The sequence below is a fragment of the Mastigoproctus giganteus genome, chromosome 6, assembly GCF_048544385.1.
Source record: "Mastigoproctus giganteus isolate SK-2022 chromosome 6, ASM4854438v1, whole genome shotgun sequence".
Lineage (NCBI taxonomy): Eukaryota > Metazoa > Arthropoda > Arachnida > Uropygi > Thelyphonidae > Mastigoproctus > Mastigoproctus giganteus.
The window spans coordinates 186,081,515-186,103,735 of NC_143580.1; the positions used below are offsets into that span (position 1 = coordinate 186,081,515).

Below are 22,221 nucleotides of genomic sequence, written 5' to 3' on the forward strand. Positions count from 1 at the left end.
CAGATGGGCTAAGAAGTGGCAACTGAAGTTTAACCTTGACAAATGCAAAGTACTGCATATGGGTAGAAGTAACCCCAGAGAAACGTACCAACTGTGTGGTACTACACTTAAGGTGGTAGAAAATGAAAAAGACCTGGGAGTAATTGTGCAGTCAGATATGAAGTTTTCTGAGCAATGTAGACAGGCTGCTAGGGCAGGTCATGGGGTTTTGTCAATGATATATAGGAATTTTGCTAGCAGGGAAAAGGAGGTGATTGTCCCTCTGTATAAGGCAATGGTCAGGCCACGCCTTGAGTACTGCGTACAGGTCTGGAGGCCTCATTTTAGGAAGGATGTAGATTTGCTTGAGCGTGTACAGAGAAGAGCAACACGATTGGTGAGGGGAATGAAGGGATCCTCTTACCAAGAGAGGCTTAAGTTCTGCAAATTGCAGTGGCTGGAGACTAGGCTCCTGCGCGGCGATCTGATTGAGGTCTATAAGGCCTTGAATGGGTTGAGCACGCTGAATTCTGATGGGATCCTCCCACTTGTTCAGAATACGAACCTACGGGGACATAAGTTCAAATTAAGAAAGGATAGATGTAGAATAGATGTGCGGAAATTTGCCTTTAGCCAGCGGGTGGTTAATTGCTGGAACAAACTTCCATCTGTCGTTGTGGAAGTTGATAGGTTAAATAAATTTAAGGAGGAACTGGACAGGCAATTGGAGGGTATGGTGTGATTTTTTTTTTTTTTTTTTTTTTTTTTTTTTGGCTGATGCTGCATAAGCTCCTACACTTGCTTTCTTGCATCAAGTGCCACTACTACTACTACTACTACTACTACTACTTTCTTTTTTCACTAAAATATCTGCCACACTCAAGCGCTTATCCCGGCTTTACATACAGGGTTGTTAAAATTAAAGTATCCCTATGTAGAGGGCTCTGGAGCGAGTTCTAAGTCTCGGACTGAAGAGAAATTTGGACAACAGGTACAATAAAGAATACACTCCATTTATTGGGAAAAAAAAAATAGTTACAAAATTTGTCACTGTATGGCGCGTAACTGTCTTCGTTACAATTATGCAAATAACTTACGTTATTTGCATAATCGTAAGTTATTGCCACAACGCCACCACTCAGCTCTACTGTACTGTATAAAAGCAAAGCAGTCTCTTCAAAATCACAGAGTAGATGTTTGTCTGCACTACAGCAGCAATGTCAACAACGTTGCAGGAAAAGGCGCTATTAGTGAAGCTGTACTGTCAGAACAGCAACAACTGCAGCTGCGGCTATCAAAGAATTCCGGCGTCAGAACGCATAAGGCCCACGTTGACCTATGACTGTGCTGTCCGCAAAATGATTGCGAAATTTGAAGCGACAGGACATCTTGGTGTTCAGCCAGGTAGAGGTCGAAAACGAGTGGACTCCTCTCGTGTTGAAGATGTGGCTATGGCTGTCGTGGATTTATCGAGTCAATCCCCATGCGGTAGCGCAAGTGTTCCAGCTGTTTGTCGTGAAGCGGTCTTGCCGTATTCCACTGTAAAGCTAGTAATGCGTCAGGTGTTGCGGTACTATCCTTACAAGAGGCACATGCTACAGCAGCTAAAGCATGGTGATGCAGATATTCGTTTCACATACGCAATTCAGTTTCTGGCGCAAATGACAGTGCATATCACTTGGCCATGGAACATCCTTTGGAGTGATGAAGCCCACTTCGGCTTAAATGGACAAGTGAATACGCGAAACTGTCGCATTTGGGCAACAGAAAACCCTCGATTTATCCAAGAGGTCCCGTTGCATTCTTCAAAAGTGACAGTGTGGTGGGGATTTACGGCCACATTCATGATTGGGCCATATTTTTTTGAACAGGTAACACCGACTGGACCCCGCACCTGTTCCGTCACTGGACAGCAATATTATGAAATGTTGGCAAATTTCGCAATACCAGAGCTGCAACAACGTGGGTGCCTTCAGGATACCATATTCATGCAAGATGGTGCGCCACCGTTGTGTCCAAAGATTGCTAAGGCAACACTTTACAGACGAACGGGACTTCTGGTTGTGGGGTTTTTTGAAGAACCAGGTGTATCGGGAAGGATGTCAAACTCTGGCAGATCTGAAGGACAGCATTAGACGTCATGTGCTGGCTATTCCAGTTGACATGTTACGTTCTGCTGTAGAAAATGCTGTTCTTCGAATGGAAACTGTTGTTGACCAAAATGGCGGACACATTGAACAATTGTAGCGCTGTTCAAGTTATTTGTATTTGCCACAGCGCCACATAGTGACAGATTTTGTAACTATTTTTTTTTTTTTTTTTTTTTTTTTTTTTTCAATAAATGACGAGCGCATTTTTTATTGTACCTGTTGTTCAAATTTCTTTTCAGAAGCCTTAGAACTTTCTCCAGAGCCCTCTACATAGGGATACTTTAATTTTAATAACCCTGTATTTTATACGCATCATCCTTTGTGATTTTTTTTTATTTTATACGCTGACGATCTGCCCATTCGTGCTATCTTTAGTGTGGCTTTCAGTTGTCGACGTAGAGCTTTTCCGTTCCTAGAAACTGCGTTGCCCTATTTTGGACGCACCCGTCGCTATGGATGCCACATTTCTCTACTGCTAGACATTACTCCACGTGCATACAGCTCAGCCAAATTGACCTGATATTCAGTAGTGTTATGCGTTACTAGCCACCCATTTTCCAAATGAGTGGTGAGTAGTGAATAGAAAAAGGTCCGAGGCTGAAGTTTGAGTAAAGTTTTTCGATAGTTCCATTTAGATCATCCAAAGATAAATGGAATATATATTGATGTCTAAACGGCTATTTACCAACTTCTGGAATAAGAGATTTAATGTATGAAAATAGAATAGACTAAGGCAAACGTACTTTTTATTATTATTCGCAGGTGAACTGCCTGATTGGATTATTATACGAAACGACAAACAAGGAAAATTAAAAAAAAAAAAAAATGGAAATTCACGCAGGTTTTTGTTGTGAGGTCTGTCAAACTTAAGGAGCGTTGGCAATGAATGATACTATATGGAGAGTTAATTATTTTAGCTAATTTCATTTGAAGTCCTAAAAATACTCGTACAATAGTGCCTAATTCAGTCTGTAGAATTGAAAAGAAATGTCGAAATTTAAATTATTACGAAGTTGCTGATTCATTCTTGTAGTAGCCAAAAGGACATTTGTTCTGTCTTCGCGTGCGAATTGCATGATGGGAGCTTATTTACCCAATTTTTTACCATAAATTTAAAAAGCAAGGACTTGTGGCAAATGATGCGTCAATTACTAATTGCTTTGTAACTCCAAAGTTTTTCACTTTAAATGTTCTGTTTATAGGAAAATTACGTATAATTTAAAAGTAATGGCTCTAAATCAGGGGCCGGCAAAGAGTTGATTACGAAGCATATTTTAGTAATCGCGACGCACGGAAATAAAAATATATATTTTTGTAAACAACACCAATGCCAGAAACAAATTTGCTTAAAAATTTTATTAACCTACTTAGCTAATTGTACTTTTTATAATTAAAAACATAATTCTACAATCGGCATATTTTATTTAAAATAGAGATATACTTGTAAAAAGTTGGAATAGTTTGATCTGGACGCCATGTTTATTTTCAGAGAGTTGATATGGTGTTAGAAGTAGCCGATCCTTGCAGAAGACTTATGAGGATCTAAAAAATAATTACGGAACATTTATTTATAATTAATATCAGATCATTGTCAGTTCGGTGTTGTCGTTCAACAGGTTTAGTTGTAGAAACGATAACTTCTTTTTTACTTTATAGTTTCGCAAAGGATCGCATCAAAGATCGTAAATAGTGGAAGAATACCTTGTGTAATTGGACTAAGATGAATCTTATCTTCCTCAGTTGCACTTTTGATGACAGCGAATCGTGTTTGTGAATCAATTAATTTTTTCATTAATGTATAAATATCTGTGCATGTTAACAGGTACAGATATTTATACATTAATGAAAATTTTAATTTATTCACATACAGGTTAGCATAAAAGTAAAAAAAAAACACAGGTTAACAAGTACTTCTGCATCCATTTAGGCCTAAATGGTTGTCAGATGAACTAATTAGATATGTTGTTGTTGTTGTGGGGGTTTTATGGCGCATAAGCTGCTTTGGCTATAATGCGCCTCTAATTAGATATGTGGCAGAGAAGAAAAATGCATGGGATGCACATAAATTAACAGGTGACACAGAAGCCTATGGCAGATATAAGTTGATCTGTAACCAAGTCACAAAGGAGGTTAGGCAGGCGAAGGCAGATTACGAGAAATCTTTGGCAAAGGATGCAAAGTAAAACAGCGAAGAGTTCTTTACTTATGTAAACTCTAGAAGGAAGGGAATGAATCAGATTGGTCCACTTGATATCGATGGTTCAACTGCTGATGATTCTGCCCAGGTAGCTAACAAACTAAATGAAAATTGTGCATCTACATTCACACACGAGGAGTTATTCAGGAAGGGGAATGCCAGAGGTATATTAACGTCTTGCAGTAAACTAGATAATGTTGTAATAAGTGAGAGTAAAGTGGAGGAAAAATTGTTGAAGATAAACATAAGAAAGGCACCTGGGGTGGATGGAATCTATCCAGTTATATTAAAGGAGGCAGCAAAGGAAGTAAGCAAACCCTTAGCCATAATTATGAGAGCTTCCTTGGACTCAGGGGAGGTACCCATGGACTGGAAATGTGTAAATGTGACCCCAATCCACAAAGGAGGATCAAAGGGGGACACAGATAATTACATACCTGTTAGTTTAACTACTTCTGTACCAGAGAAATTAATGGAGGAACTGGTTAAAGAAGCATCTAGACAACACTTCAGTTATAGCTCGGACACAGCATGGGTTTGTTAAGGGTAACTCTTGTCTGACCAATTTGATTGGATACTATGATGCAGTCACAAAGGAACTGGATGCAGGGAATAATTTTGATATAATATATTTCGATCTAAGCAAGGCTTTTGATACGGTTACACATGGAAGACTGCTGCACAAATTGGAGCAGTGTGGCATTGGAGGCAAATTGCTGCTATGGATAAAGGGATGGTTGAGTGAGAAAAGACAGAGTGGTAATCAATGGACACTGCTCTTCGTGGACTAATGTTATTAATGGGGTCCCCCAGGGTTCAGTGTTGGATCCATTGTAGTTTTCTGGATTCATTAATGATATTGATGATGGTATATCAGGCTTAATGTCCAAGTTTGCAGACGATACGAAGGTCGGCAGGGTTGTTAATGGCACTAATGACAGTACGCTGCTGCAACAGGATCTAGAAAAGTTGAGTAGATGGGCGGAGAGGTGGCAAATGAAGTTTAACATTGACAAATGTAAAGTACTGCATATGGGAAGCAGTAACCCCAGAGTAACGTATCAACTGTGTGGTACTAGACTGACAGAGGTAGAGAATGAAAATGACCTAGGGGTAATTGTGCAGGCAGATATGAAGTTTTCTGAGCAGTGCAGACGGTCTGCAAGAGTAGCCCATGGCGTCTTGTCAATGATATACAGGAATTTTTCTAGCAGGGATAAGGAGGTGATTATCCCCTTGTATAAGGCAATGGTCAGGCCACACTTTGAGTACTGCGTACAGGTCTGAAGGCTTCACTTTAAGAAGGATGTAGAGCTGTTGGAACGAGTACAGAGAAGGGCAACAAGATTAGTGAATGGAACAGAGGGTTGCTCTTACGAAGAAGGCTTAAGTTTTGCAAATTACAGTGTCTGGAGAATAGGCGCCTGCGAGGTGATCTGATTGAGGTGTATAAAGCCTTGAATGATTTGAGCATGGTCAATGCTGATGGGATTCTTCCTCTTGCTCAGAATAATCGCTTGAGAGGGCATAAATTCGAATTGAGGAAAGACAGTTGTAGGATAGATGTGCGGAAGTTTGCCTTTTGCCAGCGGGTGGTTGATTGCTGGAACAAACTTCCATCTGTCGTCGTAGAAGTTGATAGCTTAAACAGATTCAAGGCAGAACTAGACAAACCTTTGGACCGGGTGGATGAGTGAAATGAGATGGGTGTGTGTTTTTTTTTTTTTTTTTTTCTGATGCTATATAAGCTTGCCTTCTTGCATCATGTGCCCTTGCTAATGCTAAAAGTACAGATATAAATATCTGTACCTGTTAACCATTGAGGAAATTTTATTCAAGATTTGTATTGAAATGGAGCAAAATTTTAAATATATATACAGGGTGATTCACTACCAGTGCGACAAACTTGCAGGAGGTGTAGGGGGCACAAAGACGAATCGGAATCACATAGCATTGCAGGGTCCGAAATGCCTTCGTTATGCGGTAGAGGACGTTGAACGGGAGGTCGCGTAAACAGCGATCCCGCTGGAAGTCAGCATTTGCGAACCGTTTCTGTTGAAGAAACCAAGTAGCAAAAGTCCTCCGGAGTGGATAATCCGCAGGCTCCAATGATTGGACGCGTTGCAGATGGTATGAACTCATTTGGTTTGTTGACAGTATCCTCCATACAGTGGATTGGGAAATACCCAATCGTTGGCCTATCGCTCGAGTACTCGTACTCGGATTGCCTTCTGCAAGACGTAGGACATTCTCCTCATTGTCTGGCGTCCTCGTCTTTCGCTCTCGATTCATGGTACCTCTCGTGAAACAACCAGTCTCACGTAACCTTCTCATCATACGATTTTAATCGTAAGATGAGGAGCACGCCTGTGCGGGAAACGTTCCTGGTACGGCGCGCCCGTTACAGTCCGCAGCTCCATACGCGAGGTGCATGTCGGCCAGTTCAACGTTTGAATACTCGTCCATCCTACTGCCTCGGGAACCGGTTCGCAAATGCTGACTTCCAGAGGGATCGCTGTTCACGCGACCTCCCGTTCAACGTCCTCTACCGCATGACGAAGGCATTTCGGACCCTGCAATGCTATGTGATTCCGATTCGTCTTTGTGCCCCCTACACCTCCTGCAACTTTGTCGCACTGGTAGTGAATCACTCTGTATATAATCTATTAATTGCGTATTTTGTGGTCGATTTGCTGTTTGCTGGACAAAAAACCCGAGTTTCCTGGGGGGCGAAAAACGTGCTGCCCACATCTGAGACCAACTAACTCAGCTACGTTGTGAAAAAGGCCCATAAAAATTTCTCGCTTCATTAACGGGATTCGAACCGATATCTTTTCCACACGGTGTGGGAGGACGGCGATTATACCAACTGTGCTACCCACGAGAGCAAAGAAGATCGATGAAGTAGGTACAACTGTGAACGAGACCTGGTGTTCGTTGATGTGTGAGGCTTTTGAATAGCAGCCAGGGTAACGCATGAAATGCAGCTACCTCGGATACGGACACTCCTGTGGACATCTGAATAGCGAATGGAATGTTTTTCAAGGATGTCACTCGGTTCGCTTTCTCCACTTTGTTAACAGATTTATTCAGTTAACAGATTACTGTTAACAGATTTGTTAACAGATTACTCAGTTTTTTTGGTCTACCTGGCAATTTCCGGACGCTTTCGTCGACCTCGTTCTGTCCTTTTACTGCATCGGCAACAGTTCACTTTGTGAGGTTCAAATGTCGCACGCAGTAACAAATTGCCGATATGAAAACCGACTATTAAGTCTCTGAAATTTCATGTGCCTGCCCGTGACTCATTTCGATTTCTCTACTTTTGCCTGCACACTGTTAAATCTGTTCCAGCTTTGCTCACATCTCTTTCGCACTGTTCAGTACATTGAGAAAGGGATTTTCAACTACATTTGGTATTTATTGTATACACGTTGCCGTTATCTTTGGCTTCTGTTAAAGAGATGTTATCGTGCTAGGTATGGGTCTTTTTAATAAAAAAAATTGAACTGAGAAGGAGGAAAGAGAAAACCGCAAAAAAGCAAGACAGAAGGGAAACCGTCAATGTAGAACATATGGAAACAAATATGTACAGTTTTTGTAGGGTTTCAGGCGCATGAACGACATAGACCGTATTGTGATGTGACGTAAACTGGGTGTGTTCCGTGGTCGATGCCTCTTTGCTGTATGAAAAACTCGAGTTTCCTGGAGAAAAATGCCTCTCTATTCTCGCCTGAGATCGACTAACTCAGCCACAATGTGAAAAAGCCCATAAAAATTCCTCCTGACATTGGCGGGATTCGAACTCGGGGTTTTCCACCTGGTGTAGGAGGACAGCGATTATATCAACTGCACTGCACGCGAGAGCAAGCGTATACAGTGTTTGTACGATTTAACATTTTATCAATCATCATTAGCATTTAAATGAACCTGCATGGATGGTTAGTAATAAGGTTTTACCTGCAACATAAACCGAAAAATGAAATCCCAGGAAACAAAACACAGACGGAACTGCGAATCGATAACGGACTTTTTGCGATTACCGGGTTCAATAGGACACCTAGAATCGTAACCTATTTTCACTACCGCCATTACGCCGTGGCCTCTTTTCGTTCTACCGTAATTTGTTCTCCATCATACGAAGAGTCGGGAAAAAGAGCAAAAAATCGTGCGGCTGTCCAGTGGCGGTGCTATGGCTCCATTATAGAGGTGAGCCATTAATCCCAGTGTCTATTTGTCATCGCTGCATGCAGCCATCTGTTAGGGCAGGAGAGACCACAAAATCTCCTCCCCAAATCCCAAGAGGTGGAGGCCAATTCGGAATTCCTCGATGGCACATTAGATAAGGATGATGGGCAGCCAGTTTATGGGAGGTATCGTAAGGTCACGTGCGGGGGTTACGCTTACGGAGCAGACAACAGCAGAATGCCGCCGAAAAAGCTGATCATTCGATCGTCAAAATCAAGGACATCTATTTCTTGTTCTCCATACATGCCGTGATCTCTTTCCCTTGGCATTTTTACTTACAGATGTCAGATTTTTACTTATTTGTGATCAATTATTTACAATTTTATCGAGGCCTGATAATTTATAATTTTAATAAACCTGGGTGGGCTACATATCATAAGCCTTTTACATCTAGATGTTGGTGGTTCTAGGTCACCAATGCAGATGACTTCGATAGTCGTATGGAATTCGCAGAAAATTTTCAGACATTAAGTGGAGAAAACAAAACTTTCCCCAAATATTGTTTGGTCTGACGAGGCGGTTTTGAAATTAAGTGGACGTTAATGGGCAGCTAGAAATCTTCATGTTCATATTTGACTTAACTCTTGTGGAGTTATTGTTTTAAGAGAATTAGAATCTAGCTTAGACCTAAAATTTTTCTTTTGTACAATTATTTCAGAATTCTATCTTAGCATGTTATGTTATTTTATCTCTTCGTACATTTCGCGAAAAGACGTTTGTTACAGGAATGATGCCACCCCTCCTCTTTATGTTCTCTTGCTGCACGATATTTGGATAAAAAAAATTACGCATAAAGTGCCCCCAGGATCACTAGTTTTAACCACATCATCCCCCCCCACTCTGATGTGCAGTTATCGGAAAGCTAAAGTGCACTGTCATAAATCTAACGCTGTGAACATGCTAAAAACAATAACTGAGGAGTTCCACAAATTAATACAAACCCCATTAAAGTTTGTGCAAGTATAACAAAAACAGATTGTAGTTTGGATTATTATTATAAACTTTTAAATGATCAACGAATTTCATACTACGAATAGAAAACATAATTATAAAAGTAGGGATAGCCTCAGTCTATACGGAGCATCCAGCAAGCTAATCCACGATTTGCCTCGGTATTGCATTACGGGAATAAATTTTAAATAAATAACAATAGGATTGTCCTTTGAAGCAGTACTGTTTATGTTGAGAAATACTGCGGATATTTCTCGTCATCAGGTTGTTTACTTACTGTGCCTACTTCCCTCCGATAAGACCCCTAAACTTATCGTTTCATAATTTTAAAGTTATGAATAGAAACTGTTTTCTGGATAATATTGCATACAGTTTAGATAAATAGAAATATACTTCTCCACTGAAGTAGTGTATTTTTATTTGCTTGTATAATTATATAATATTTTAATAAATGTTTCTTCATATAACATAATTATATGCAATCGAGTTACGTTCATATTAAAAAGAAAATATCTTATGACCTTTGACTGGTCCTGTAACTTAGAATCCTACTTATCCTCTATGTCACCGAAGTACTCTATCTATTTTTAAACTCCATTTATTGCGCAGTCGCACACATATCCGAACGGTTCTTTTGCTGTGTGATGATGTAGCCATTTCGTATGAACTGGGCCATGTCGTACGAAATTTAGCGAAACGTTTGAAATAGGTGCAGTAACGTAATGTCTGCCCATACAATGGCAAGTGAAGCTTCGTGTACTATCACAATTTCTTTATCCTTTTCTTCCGAACTTTATGAAGCAGAACATTCCATAAGATGATGAATCATACCGGAACGATGTGTGGACACTGTCAATGGACACATAAAGTACTTTATGTGGGAAACAGTCACTATAAAATCCATCCGAAACTGCACTTTATTCTACTGGCGAGACTTGAATAACATATTTTATGCCTCCGAGGAAAATGCTGTTTTTTTGAACGAATCGCACTTCTGTTTTTTCTGCCATTAAATTCCAAGAAAGTTTTAAAATAAACTCCGCAAAAGGAAAAAAAATGAAGTGTAAAATAAAGAAAGCAACTCATTTTAACGTTTCGATCCCTTGGGAGACTCTTTCTTCAGATACAAAAATAACACAAAAAGACAGTCGATTGCTAAAATTGTAAAACGTGTACCGTTGCAACCGTATGCATTTCGTAAGAGCTCTAATTACTGCATCCGCCTCTGCTATCACCAAATTAGAAGGTCACACTTAAGGCGCCTTTTCACGTAACTAAGCCCGACCCCTTTCACGATTAATAAATTGCCAGTAACCATACCGAAGCATCAATATCTCGTGGAGCTGTTTTAGATTTAACCTAAGCTCCCTTTTACGATGCCCTAATAGCGCCTCTACTCTGTAAAGAGGGGATGCGGGAGGGATAAGAATGGAGCTTCTTCCATTTCATGGCCGATTTCTCCTTCGTTTTATGGTCTGCATTCGGGGTAATTAAGTTTGAAGTGCATGCCGATCAAGCTTTTGGAATTCAATCCTCGTAGGGGAATGGCGGTTGTTATGAGCTCTTATAGCGTTGTCACGTGACGATTGCTGAGACTCTTTCCCCCCCCCCACCCGACTTGCTGCGTACGTTTCACTAATCTTATTTCTAAAGTGTGGAATCCAGTGGCGAAATATGCCCAGGAAAATCGGTGCTTGCTATGTACTATGGCAGGTATAGCCAATACAGTAGACAAATAATCCAGTACACGAACTTCTCTTCTTCCCCCACTATTTTTACACTTGCTGGTTATTTGCTGCAGTTCTACACTTCTGCAAACCAACGCTTCATTGGTGTGGCAGCTGAGAAATTAGTGTGCCTAAAATCAACTCGTATGGACTATTACCGGGTTGATTTTAGATAACGATAACTCTATTCACAACTAGTATACCTCTGTGATAAGTAGGTACAGTGTATACTAAGTTTTCGAACATTATTCAAAATATCTGTGAAAATGTGACGTTGTTGGACGCCTTCGTTTACTTGTACATTTTAAAATAACCTTAGCTATCATTTGGATGTATTTGAAATTCATAAGTTATTTATTTTCCTTATTATTTTCAAAGATATGCACGATCAGTGCACTCCGGGAGAGAGACTAGAAATGAAAGTAGAGAGAGAAGAAGAAATGAAAATAAAACGATTAGGAGGGGAGAAAACCGTACATAGAAAAAAACAAGAGAAAGTAAGAAAACGTTTCGATGAGAGTGAACCAAAAAGTGAAAACGGGGAACAGAAAAGAAGGTAAGAGGAGGAGAGAAAAAAGAAAAAGTAATCTAGAGGGGGGGGGGGGAGGAATGCAAAGGATGCGAAGAGATGGAGGAAAGAAAAAGGCGAAAAGAAAGTAAAGGAGAAATAAGGAAAACACGTTACAAGGGGGGAGTAAAGGAAAAGGGGGAGAAGGAAAGGGAAAGAGAGAAGGGGAAGAAAAAAGGATGAGAAGTGAAAAATAAAACGAAGGGAAAAAACGTGAGAGTAAAGACAGGAGGAGGAGAGAGAAAAGAGGAAACAAAGGAAAAGAGAGGGGTGAATAGAAAGGACAATAGATTAGCGGAGATAAAACTTTGTAAAACGAGAAGAAATAGGACAGATAGAAGACAACAAGAAATTAATATGGAGAGTGAAAGATTGATAGGGTACAAATAAGATACGAAATAGTACGCTGATATGTAAAAGGAAAGGAAATTGGAAGAAATAAAGAAAACGCAAGAAAATAAATACTCTAGTGTAGAACGAAGACGAAGGAGACAGAATAAGGACAGCAGAGGAGAGAAAGGTGGGGGGGGGGAAGGTAGTAGCCGAGAAATCTTAGAAGAGAGAGAGAGAAACCGAGAAAAGAAAACACGACCAGAAGTACAGATAGATACTTTAAACTAAATCAACGAGTTGATTTAGTTTAAAGGAGATACCTCTCCTTCGTTCTACATTAGAGTATTTATTTTCTTTATTTATTCCAATTTCCCTTCCTTTTACATACACTCGTCGTATGTGGATAGAAGGATATAAAATGTGATTAATTATTCATATTGTGTAATGGTAGAAAGTGATAAACACTTCAGTCGATTTGAAGTTGACAGTGTCGCATGCACGATCTATGAAACCATTAGCTGCAGATAACAGACACGCAGAAATCATTTGTTTCAACGCATCGATACGCTGTGCGCAGCCCCGAGCAATTGTGTTATACACCACACAAAATGCCATTCATCAAGCTGCCACTTCTTAGCGCCCGGAATCAAACAAGAAGACAATCATTGGCCGACCAGCACCAAAACGCTTTCAAACCAAGTATTGATTAGAATACGATGTCTTCGTCTAAAAGGAAACGTCCCTAAAGTGGGATAAATAATTGTCCTTCTAGGAATAGATGGGAGGTTACAAGTCGCGATGAATGGTAGTGGTGGGGATGCTCACGGTGATTCTACCCGTTCCGAACAGAATCAAAAAACTCATCTCTGTTTACCTCTCACTGACAGTGATCGAGAACTCCGCATCACCAACACTGGTTGTCATGGATACGATAAACGTCTCTCTCTTTCCGAACAATATGTTTTAAAGTTCAGCCATGAAATTTATATCACTTCAAAAAAAAGCTGACTACGGGTGGTGAAAGAAGCCGCTGCTCATTGCGTGGACTTTTAACGACGTATCCGCGGATTTCTGATAGGAAAACTCAGTCAGATGTGGACTCTGTAGATACTGAAAGTTTTTTTTCTGTACCATTCATTCTTTAGTTAAGTTTCTTCTCTTCACTTATTCGTTTCCTTCTGAAAGCACTTACTTATTCTTCCGTATGCGAAACAAACCGAAGGAATTTGTTGTGGCTGTTTAATGCAGCGAAATCCTTAAGGACACATCTAGTGCAGTTCAGCATCTGCAGTACTGTACTTGAATTCACTATTCCTCCATCATCCTAATCTTATTTCTCTCTTGTAGTTTTACTGCTCCTTCATTCTATCTTTCTTACATTACTTTCTCTGTCTCTTTCTTCAGATGTCTGAATGAACAAAATTAATCTTCCGAGGTCCGAATTACAAACATCCCTCTTCTATTGTCCCTCGAAATCAGATTATTTTGCCTCATCCTCCTCCAGTGCCCTTCCGAGAATGCAGAACTGTGTACATCATTTCAGCCCCTTCAGCCATCGTCCCTGCAAGGACTGTTTCTCTGTAAATAACAGCCATTCTTCGCTATCTCCTGACTAAGAGGGTGGATTAGTCCCCATGCGAGTGATTGCTGGGGTCAAATGGCATCGTGAGATAACCTTAAGGGCAATAGGTCCTTCTCTTTACAATTTCCCTCCTTTTGCCGTACATAAACAAGTCTGTTTCCATGGTAATTTGAGCGGTGCTATCAAACGTAATCTACATTTGCGATCGGCTCCTAAAGGTGGGAGAACGAATCCCTGTTGTTACCAGGGGAGCGCTGAAGGGGACCATTTGCGATAATGTCGTAAATAAAATACGGCTGTCTTCTGATTTATTTTATGTCCGTCAAGACTAAGCGTAGCTGAGAGGCAGGTATCCGCTGCACGATAAAGGAAGATGGGGAGAGAAGAATTACCGAAGGCCCCCGTGATCGCCCACGATTTTACACTGTACTGCAATGTAGCAGTGGCGATGCTTTTGAAAGTCAGATTCCGCGCTTCGCCGCCTTGTGTAGATGAGCTGCGTGCAGACAGATGAGGTGGGAAGAGACCTCGTAAATTTCCAACTCTCATTCATTCTCCGACCCCGCGCAACACCGAAGTCTCTGCGCATCGTACCGCCTGATCGAATGCTAATAGCCATCTATACGACACCATTACAACTGTGATGAGCTTACACACAGCGCTTTCGATAGAAGCTATTTAAGATCGCCGGAAATTAATTTAATTGCCTTATTTCGAGAATTGATCATTGCCATGGAGACAGATTCTGTGGCACATCTTCCATGTTTCTTATGTCTCGACCAAATGCTATTAGTTCAGCCAGTTATTGATTGATTAGCTGCACCGAAGTCTATCTCCAAAGCTGGGCACCCGCTGCCCAATTTCAGAGAAATTCCCTGAGAGATGATGCTGAGCCTTGTTTCATGTATCTCTAGTATTTATCAGTAATGCAATGCGTAGCCTTAATCACTGCATGTCGCCATCTCTTCACAGTTAGATCCGTGGCATGTTACATTGTCCGATAGCAACATCCACCAGGCTCCCTGGCCTGACGGAAACACAACGTATTACGGAGTTCGATCACATGGCAGCGAGCTGCTGGCCTGTGGGAATTAGGACCCAATCTTATTTTTACCTCGAACGTCTCCATGGAAACAAAAGACGATGCCACCACCCCTAAATAGCTTTGCTACTGATCCTTCATAGCTGGCCCTGATTCGATTATCCTTATCTGCCCCGAATAGACATTTGCCGTCTGCCAAATGTGGTTGCTTTCTTGCCAGCCTTTGTCGTAGGCTGCTCGAAAATCCCATTCCCCGTACCAAGTTGTCGTAGATTCTGTTTGCAGTAGATGAACTTCGTTCTGTATATGGCCGTGTTTGCTGCAGGGGCGCACAATTGGGATTTCACTTGCTCATTATTTATGTAGGTAACAAGCTACTTTCTCGGTCCTGCTGACCTCTCTTATCTCCCGGGATCGAACACGATCTATCCAGAAAGATTCGTAATACATTTCCAGCATTCTTCTCCTTCGCTTCATATTCTTTGCTCTCTTCTCTTCTTCACTTTTTACTCCTCTCATTTCGTCTTTCTCATTGAAGACACTCATTATGAGTGTACACATAATTCCGTATTCATTTGCTGGCGTCTGTCGTCTCAAAATGCACTTAATCTCCGTTTTTAATTTGCAGTCGTGATGGAATACTTATTAGGAATCTCATGGGAAAACTTTTGATCCTTTCATATCACTCTTACAAATTAGTTATAGGCGCATCTTAGAAAAATATAAAAGGTGTATAAATCAATTTCAGTTTAACAACTACCAAAGTAATGAAATGAAGTTACATTTCGTTACTGCAAGTAACTTAACGAATGCAAACTTTTTTTATTATATAAAATAATAAATAAGAAAAGTTAAAATTAACTTTTTCCTGGTGACAACCACTGAACATCCTGATTATATGAGAGCGAATTTGTAATTTTTTTTTTTTTTTTTAATTTCGCTGGCTCCTCTATGTAATGCATTTCAAATAGTTTTCTCTTTCGCTTCATATTCTTGCTCTCCTCTCTTCCACACTCCTTTTTTCTTCTTCACTTCTTGCTCCTCGCTTTTCATTTCGTCTCTCTCAGAAGACACTCATTATGATTTTTTTTCAGTGCCCCTTATTTGAAGCTTTATATTAAATATATTTCGTTTATGCATAAAATAAGCTACAGAAGTATTCCGAAACACGTTAGAATTTTCAGTGCAGAGGTGATTTTATTAACTGCATCGCTATCTCAATTCTGTTTATTTTCATTCATTTTCCTCTCTTACTAGAATTGGCCAAAAAGGTACGCACGAAGTGAATATGAAAATTTCTCTTATTTTTGCGATAGAGAGGATTTTTGTCAGTGTTATTAGTACCGTCTTAGAATAAAGAAAAGGTTATGAATAAAATTGCATTTATTATATTGAAATGAAACAAGTAATTAATTATTAACGCCACTTAACGTAAGAATTAGTGAAGAGACCTTGTGCGTCAGAATAACAGTATTCATTGGTCCACAAATATGAAGAAAATAAAATATCATATTATCCAGATATATGCAATAAAATATTTCCATAACATTTTATAAAAATTATTTAAAAAAATCAGCATTGACGATATTAATAACGCTGACTTGACAGTTTATTACAACAGCAAACTAATTTTAACACGGATGTTAAAATGATAAAATATCTCTAATTCAAAGAATAAAATAGTAGACCTTAATTAAAACGCACACTAAAAAAAAAATTCATGTGCGAATAGCCAACTGTGACTCGGTTACAGCAAATGGGGGGGGCAGAGGAAATGATATACGAGAAATTCATTCATCAGACCCTGGGAGTATATTGCGCTGCCTGTCACGTGAATTATTGAATCGCCACCTTTTGTCCTGGTGTAAGACAGCAGCCTCCATAATGGATGCATGCAGGCCCCAGTTAGGATTCATGGTGGAACCTGCTGCAGCTATATGGAGGGCCTCCCACCATATGAATTGGCGCGAGTCTTGAACACACCCAATACTTCAATATTAGATCGGGGTTACAATTAAAATGCTGCTCGTCCCAATAATGTTTCAGCGATGGCTGAGTAGTCAAAATCAGTCCAGCGGATAGCACTCTCACACTCTGATACCCCATCACACAGTCTACGTTTTGACTTACCAATATAGCAAACCTCACAATCCGGGAAAGTAATACGATATACCATTTTCCCACGATGTAATTTAGGAACAGCCTATTTCACCCTAGGCATCATCGACGGTAACTTCTTGCCAGGAAACTGCACACAACCAATATGGTAGCGACGCAACACCATTGCAATACGTGTAGAAACGTCTGGTTAGTGGAGAATGTAAGCCCTAGCAATCAGTGATTCAACTTGATGGGAAATAAACCTGTCATCTTGTAGCTGAAATTTATCCAGAACACGAGGAGGATAACCACATTTAAACCAATGCGACCTAACCCTGACAAACTCAGTTTTTCTGTCAACAGCATTTCTGTCACAATAGGAGCGTGCACGGTTGAACAGTGCTCTAGCCGTACTGTGTAAGTGCCCCGGAGCGTGTGCAGATTTATAATCATCACATCGGTTTTCTATAAACCGAACTAACCAAACGACAACCTACACGTCGGACTAAAACATCCAAGAATGGTAGAGGATTCTTTTACTCCATTGTAAATGTAATAAACGGAGACAAGGAATTAAGATATTGGAGGAGTAGCATCTCCAACCCCCGAGGAACTACCGCAAAGACATCATCGATATACCTACGCCACAGCCTGATGGAAACGGGAGAACCCGCAAATATAAATAAATAAAAAATAAATAAATTTTCTGTTTATATTTCGGGACGACCAAATGGTCAGAGGAGTTCACAAGATAGACAGAATACAAGAAACAGCACGTATTCAGCAGTCACGGGCTTGAACCCTCAAGGCACGTGTACTTATGGACCCGCGCGCCTGACCACTAGGCAACGGCAGCCCATGTTTCCTCTTCAAGGACTTCCATAATAATATCCACGGAGGCACTAACTGGAGCACCCATAGCAGTACCCTGGATCTGTTTATATAAAGATTCGTCGAACACGATAGCACAGTTGGATAAACAGATATTTAAGGCCTGACGTATATCATCAGTAGTGAGTGAGGTCCTCCCCCCCCCCCCCGAATAATTCTGCATTTCAGGTAAATCAGAATAAAACGTCTTCTCATTCTTTCTCCTGCACTCCACAAAAACCTTAAACGCGGAATCCTTGTCCAACAACCACTTAGCTAAAGTAATAGCAGGCTGAACTGGAATGGATGTGGACAACCAAACCACGTCGAAGAAAACAATGACCTCGCTCTAATATAGTGTGTTCATGTGTAACGGCACCAGGGGTTTCCTCCATCTCCGCGTTGCTTTCATTGTCGGTGTAACAGTTCACTGTAAAGGCCAGAGATTTAAAAGTGTATGGATATTGTATGAGTGTAGTGTTGTGTATCGTTGTTCTTCTGGCCATTTATCCGCTAGACCCCTGCTGGTGTGGTATGCCTCGTGGAGGCAGACCAGGTACACTAGTATTGAAATATTTACTCTGGCAGGTCCAACCACCTAATTTCCTGAGATTTCAGTAGCTAGGACCTTAAAAAAAAATATATATATATATATATATATAATAAAATTAAATTAAATTTTTGCTCAGTGCGGGTTAAGAAAATTGTGTAGAAAGGCCAAATGAGTTTACTGTGAACGCAATCAAATTTAGTCATTATTAAATTTTAAGTTATGTGGGGTATACACTTGCGTATTAGGTAGAGGTGGGAGGAGACAAAGGCTGGGGGGAAAAGACAGAAATATGGGGACGATAGAGAAGGCGACCCCAGATAATCAGTGAGGCAGGCCCATGCCCCACCAGGCGAAGAGGGGAGTGGCAAGGAGGTGAGAGGATGGAAGATACTGTCCCCTCCCCCTGCCAGGGGAGAGAGGAAAAGATAGGACCATGCAAGGGAGCATGGTTTGAGAGCCAGGATGGCGAGCAGCAAGCTGCAGTTGGTCTTCAGTGGCATTGGTGTTCCCATTTGGGATATCACTCATGGGACCAGGTCCCGTCCAGTTTAGTCAAGTAAGTTCTTGTCCTTTATTAAGTAGGTTCAGTTGTTATTCCTGGTTGTCATGTATAGGGTTCAGTTGTGCTCCATTGCAGCGAGCACAAGTCTTCTTGCGAAGAGCTCTTGGGCGTAGCAGGAGAAAGCCAGGTACTCTTGTTTTGTATCGAGTATGTTGTGTTCCCGTCCTCTAGGACAATATAGGATCTTTGTTATTAAGATGTTGCGGAGGTCGTCATAAAGCTGGCAATCATACATTAGATGTTGCCAGCTCTCCAGGCCACCACAAACACAGGTAGGGTCCTCTTCAATTCCCAAAAGGAAAAGTTGGGCATTGATGGCACCATGTCCCGTGAGAAGGTATGCTGCATGGAGTCCAGGTGAGAACCACGTTGGGAACTTAGGGTAGACCCTGCCGACGTCAGGTATAAACTTTCTGGTTATCTCCCCTGTATGGGAGTTTGTCCATCTCTCTTGCCACACCTGCAGCAGGTGAGCGTAGAGCCTCTTCTTTTCAACAGTGCGGTTATTTGTTGGGTCAGTTGTATGTCCAAGACAGGTCCTTGAGTTTCCCTTTGCCAGATGGTAAAGTAAACCTTTGCCCACAATCTCCAGGTCAAGGGGGAGAACTCCGGTCAGGACCTGTAAAGCGTGGGTGCTCACCGTGCTGCAGGCACGAGAAGTAAAGAGTGGAATCGATTCGCTCTAATATATTGAACTCTCTAATAATCTCCAAAAAAAAAATGGGTACTACTACTAACATATATTCCGTGGTACTGATAAGTGGAGTAAATAAATTAGCCAAATATTTTGGTGCTCATACGTCGGGGTACCACAACAAGAACCAATAGGGTGTAATGAAACGCCTGGCTTATGGATCTTTGGTAAGCCATAGAATCTTGGAAGCTGGCAGCCCGACGCGTGAAGTTTCCACCGAACATCCTTACTAATTTTCTTTCTAAATACCAGGAATACACAAGTTCATTCACTCGGGATTCCAACTGTTTCAATACTTTGATATATGGCCTATCAACAAGTTCATAAACCTGTGGATTCTGTAACAACGTCAAAACTTCTTTTTTTTTTTTTTTTTTTTTTGCACATAATTCACTTTATTTAGTAAAGTAGTGCATCGCGTCATGTTGCATCATTAGTGCAATGGTGCGACGCGATCATGCACAACAGAAAAATGTAGCAGAAAGAAAAGAAATGGAGGGGAAGGAAACATGAGAGAAAATGAGAAATTGTCGAAGTATAACATGACGTGTATTGATAAAGTTATACACAGCAGATACGTTCATGTTGAAAAATAGCACTTCCATGATGGGGTGAATACGAATACCTTTATTGCGCCATTGATACTGAAACTAGAAATAAAAACATGCAGTTCTTCTAGCATAGTCGGAAATTGTGTGAAGTAATTAATATGAAGATTATTATGGGAGGCAATATTGCCATGCTGCTTACTTCGGTAATGCTCAGGGAAGGCATATCGAACAAAATATAGCCCTCGTGTGCTCTGAAATACGGTCTTCTAATCTGCTACCCGATTCGCCCACATAGGCCCTCCGCAATCCCGATATTTTTACAATAAAAAGGCCAGTATGTGAATAAACAAAGGAAGACGTGTCTTCACATCCGTAATGATAGATTGTGGCTTCCTGTCAAGGAACTGCATGCACCTGATCCCTTAGCTTCTTAAAGTCCTGGAAAGTTGCCCAGAGACATACGGATAATGGTGAAATGTAAGCCATGGGCGAAAATTCATTGTCATAGGAAGGAAAACCCTGCTATTGCGCAATATCATAAGTCTTTAATTCAAATACGAGTTGATAATATAAGGTGTAAAACCACGTGCGAACATGACAAGCGCCGAAGTGTTTGTAGGTAATGGTGTCATGAAGCATCATGGAAAAATAAATAAATAAAATAATGTACAATAACTTTATCAGTTGCTTCATTCGTCTGTTGTAGCTGTCTCTTGTATGATCGCATTATAGAAATACTGCGAATATAATGCAATTATTTCAGAATACCGAAACATGAAATCGAGAAACTGTTTACCCAAGCTTCTTACAATGTTTCCCAACGTTTCAGAAAAGACACTTGGGAGCATTATTGCACAGGAATATCAGAGAAAAATGAAGAAATCTCAATCATAAGCATAGTCTTCCTGAATCAGTATCTGCTTATTATGGGGCCTATCTAAAGGCAGTTGCTAATGGAGAAAGTGCCGGATATCTTATTAGGCTAGCAGATCAGGTTGACTTGTCACCTTCTTTAATGGCTCGCATAATTTTGGAACAGTATTACAGTAAGATGTTAGAAGGAGAAGGTGTGACAAGGCAAAATATTAGCAAACTGATTCGAGAGACTACTTTGATTAATGATAAGAACCTTTCTGTTGAAGTTTATTTGTGTACTCTGCATGATCACAATTATGGACCCAATGCAGATTCTATAAAACATTCTGTTGGATTAGAACATAAAATCAAATTAAAAGAAGAATTGAATGCTCTTGCCGTTACTTTTATAGATAAAAGTGTTTTAAGGGAAAAAGGGCTGTGATAAAACACCAGATGTCAAATTAGAAATTCCTATAGCTTTTGATGGACGTATTGTTAATTGGATTGAAAGAAAAGCATCATTTGGAGATGAAAATAGTCATAAAAGTTATATGAAAGATTGGAACAGGTTTGTTCCTGGAATGGTAATTTATTGGTTTGGTTTCATTGATGAATTAGATATGCATAAAGATCAGGGAATTTTTCTAGCTGATGATATACCAAAACATATTACATTATGGATCCTAAATCATTAATGAAACATTAGGTAACATTTTACGAATTTTTGAATCCAGTTTGTTTATGTGTATATATTCATTTTTATTTGTTGAGCTTGAGTAATACACTGACCACAATTAGGTCCCATTTGTATTTTTAGAATACAAAAAATAATAAAAAACCTATCCAAAACACCAGGAGGATTTCCACACTTCATAAGATCTGATGATTTATTCCTAGAAATCTCCCGCAACTGGTAAGGGACCACCTTAGCGGAATTTATATGGTAGAAATCTGCGATCCCTCATTACGAATTCAGATACTTTTTCCTTTATTTAATTTTAATTTTGTATAAAATGTCCGGATTGCGGGGCTTACTATGTGGGTGAATCGGGTGGCAGATTAGAAGGCCGTATTTCAGAGCATAAAGGGGGGAATATCAGAACCTTTAATTTTTTTTCTATCTGCCTTTCCGAGCATTACTAATATGATCAGTATGCAGTCTGCTTTCTCATAATGCTCTTGAAATTATTGACCTTACAGTGGCCAGAAGCACTGAATATTTTTAATTGTAGCCACAATTGTCAATCGCAATATAC

The 22,221-nt window shown here is 40.3% G+C and overlaps 1 protein-coding gene and 1 pseudogene across 1 annotated transcript in view; both read left to right on the forward strand.

The window, feature by feature from the left end:
* Positions 1-22,221, forward strand: part of LOC150084809 (uncharacterized) — a 360,370-nt gene that overhangs the window by 83,046 nt on the left and 255,103 nt on the right. The window lies entirely within an intron of this gene.
* LOC150084810 (CDAN1-interacting nuclease 1 pseudogene) lies at positions 20,882-21,660 on the forward strand (annotated as a pseudogene).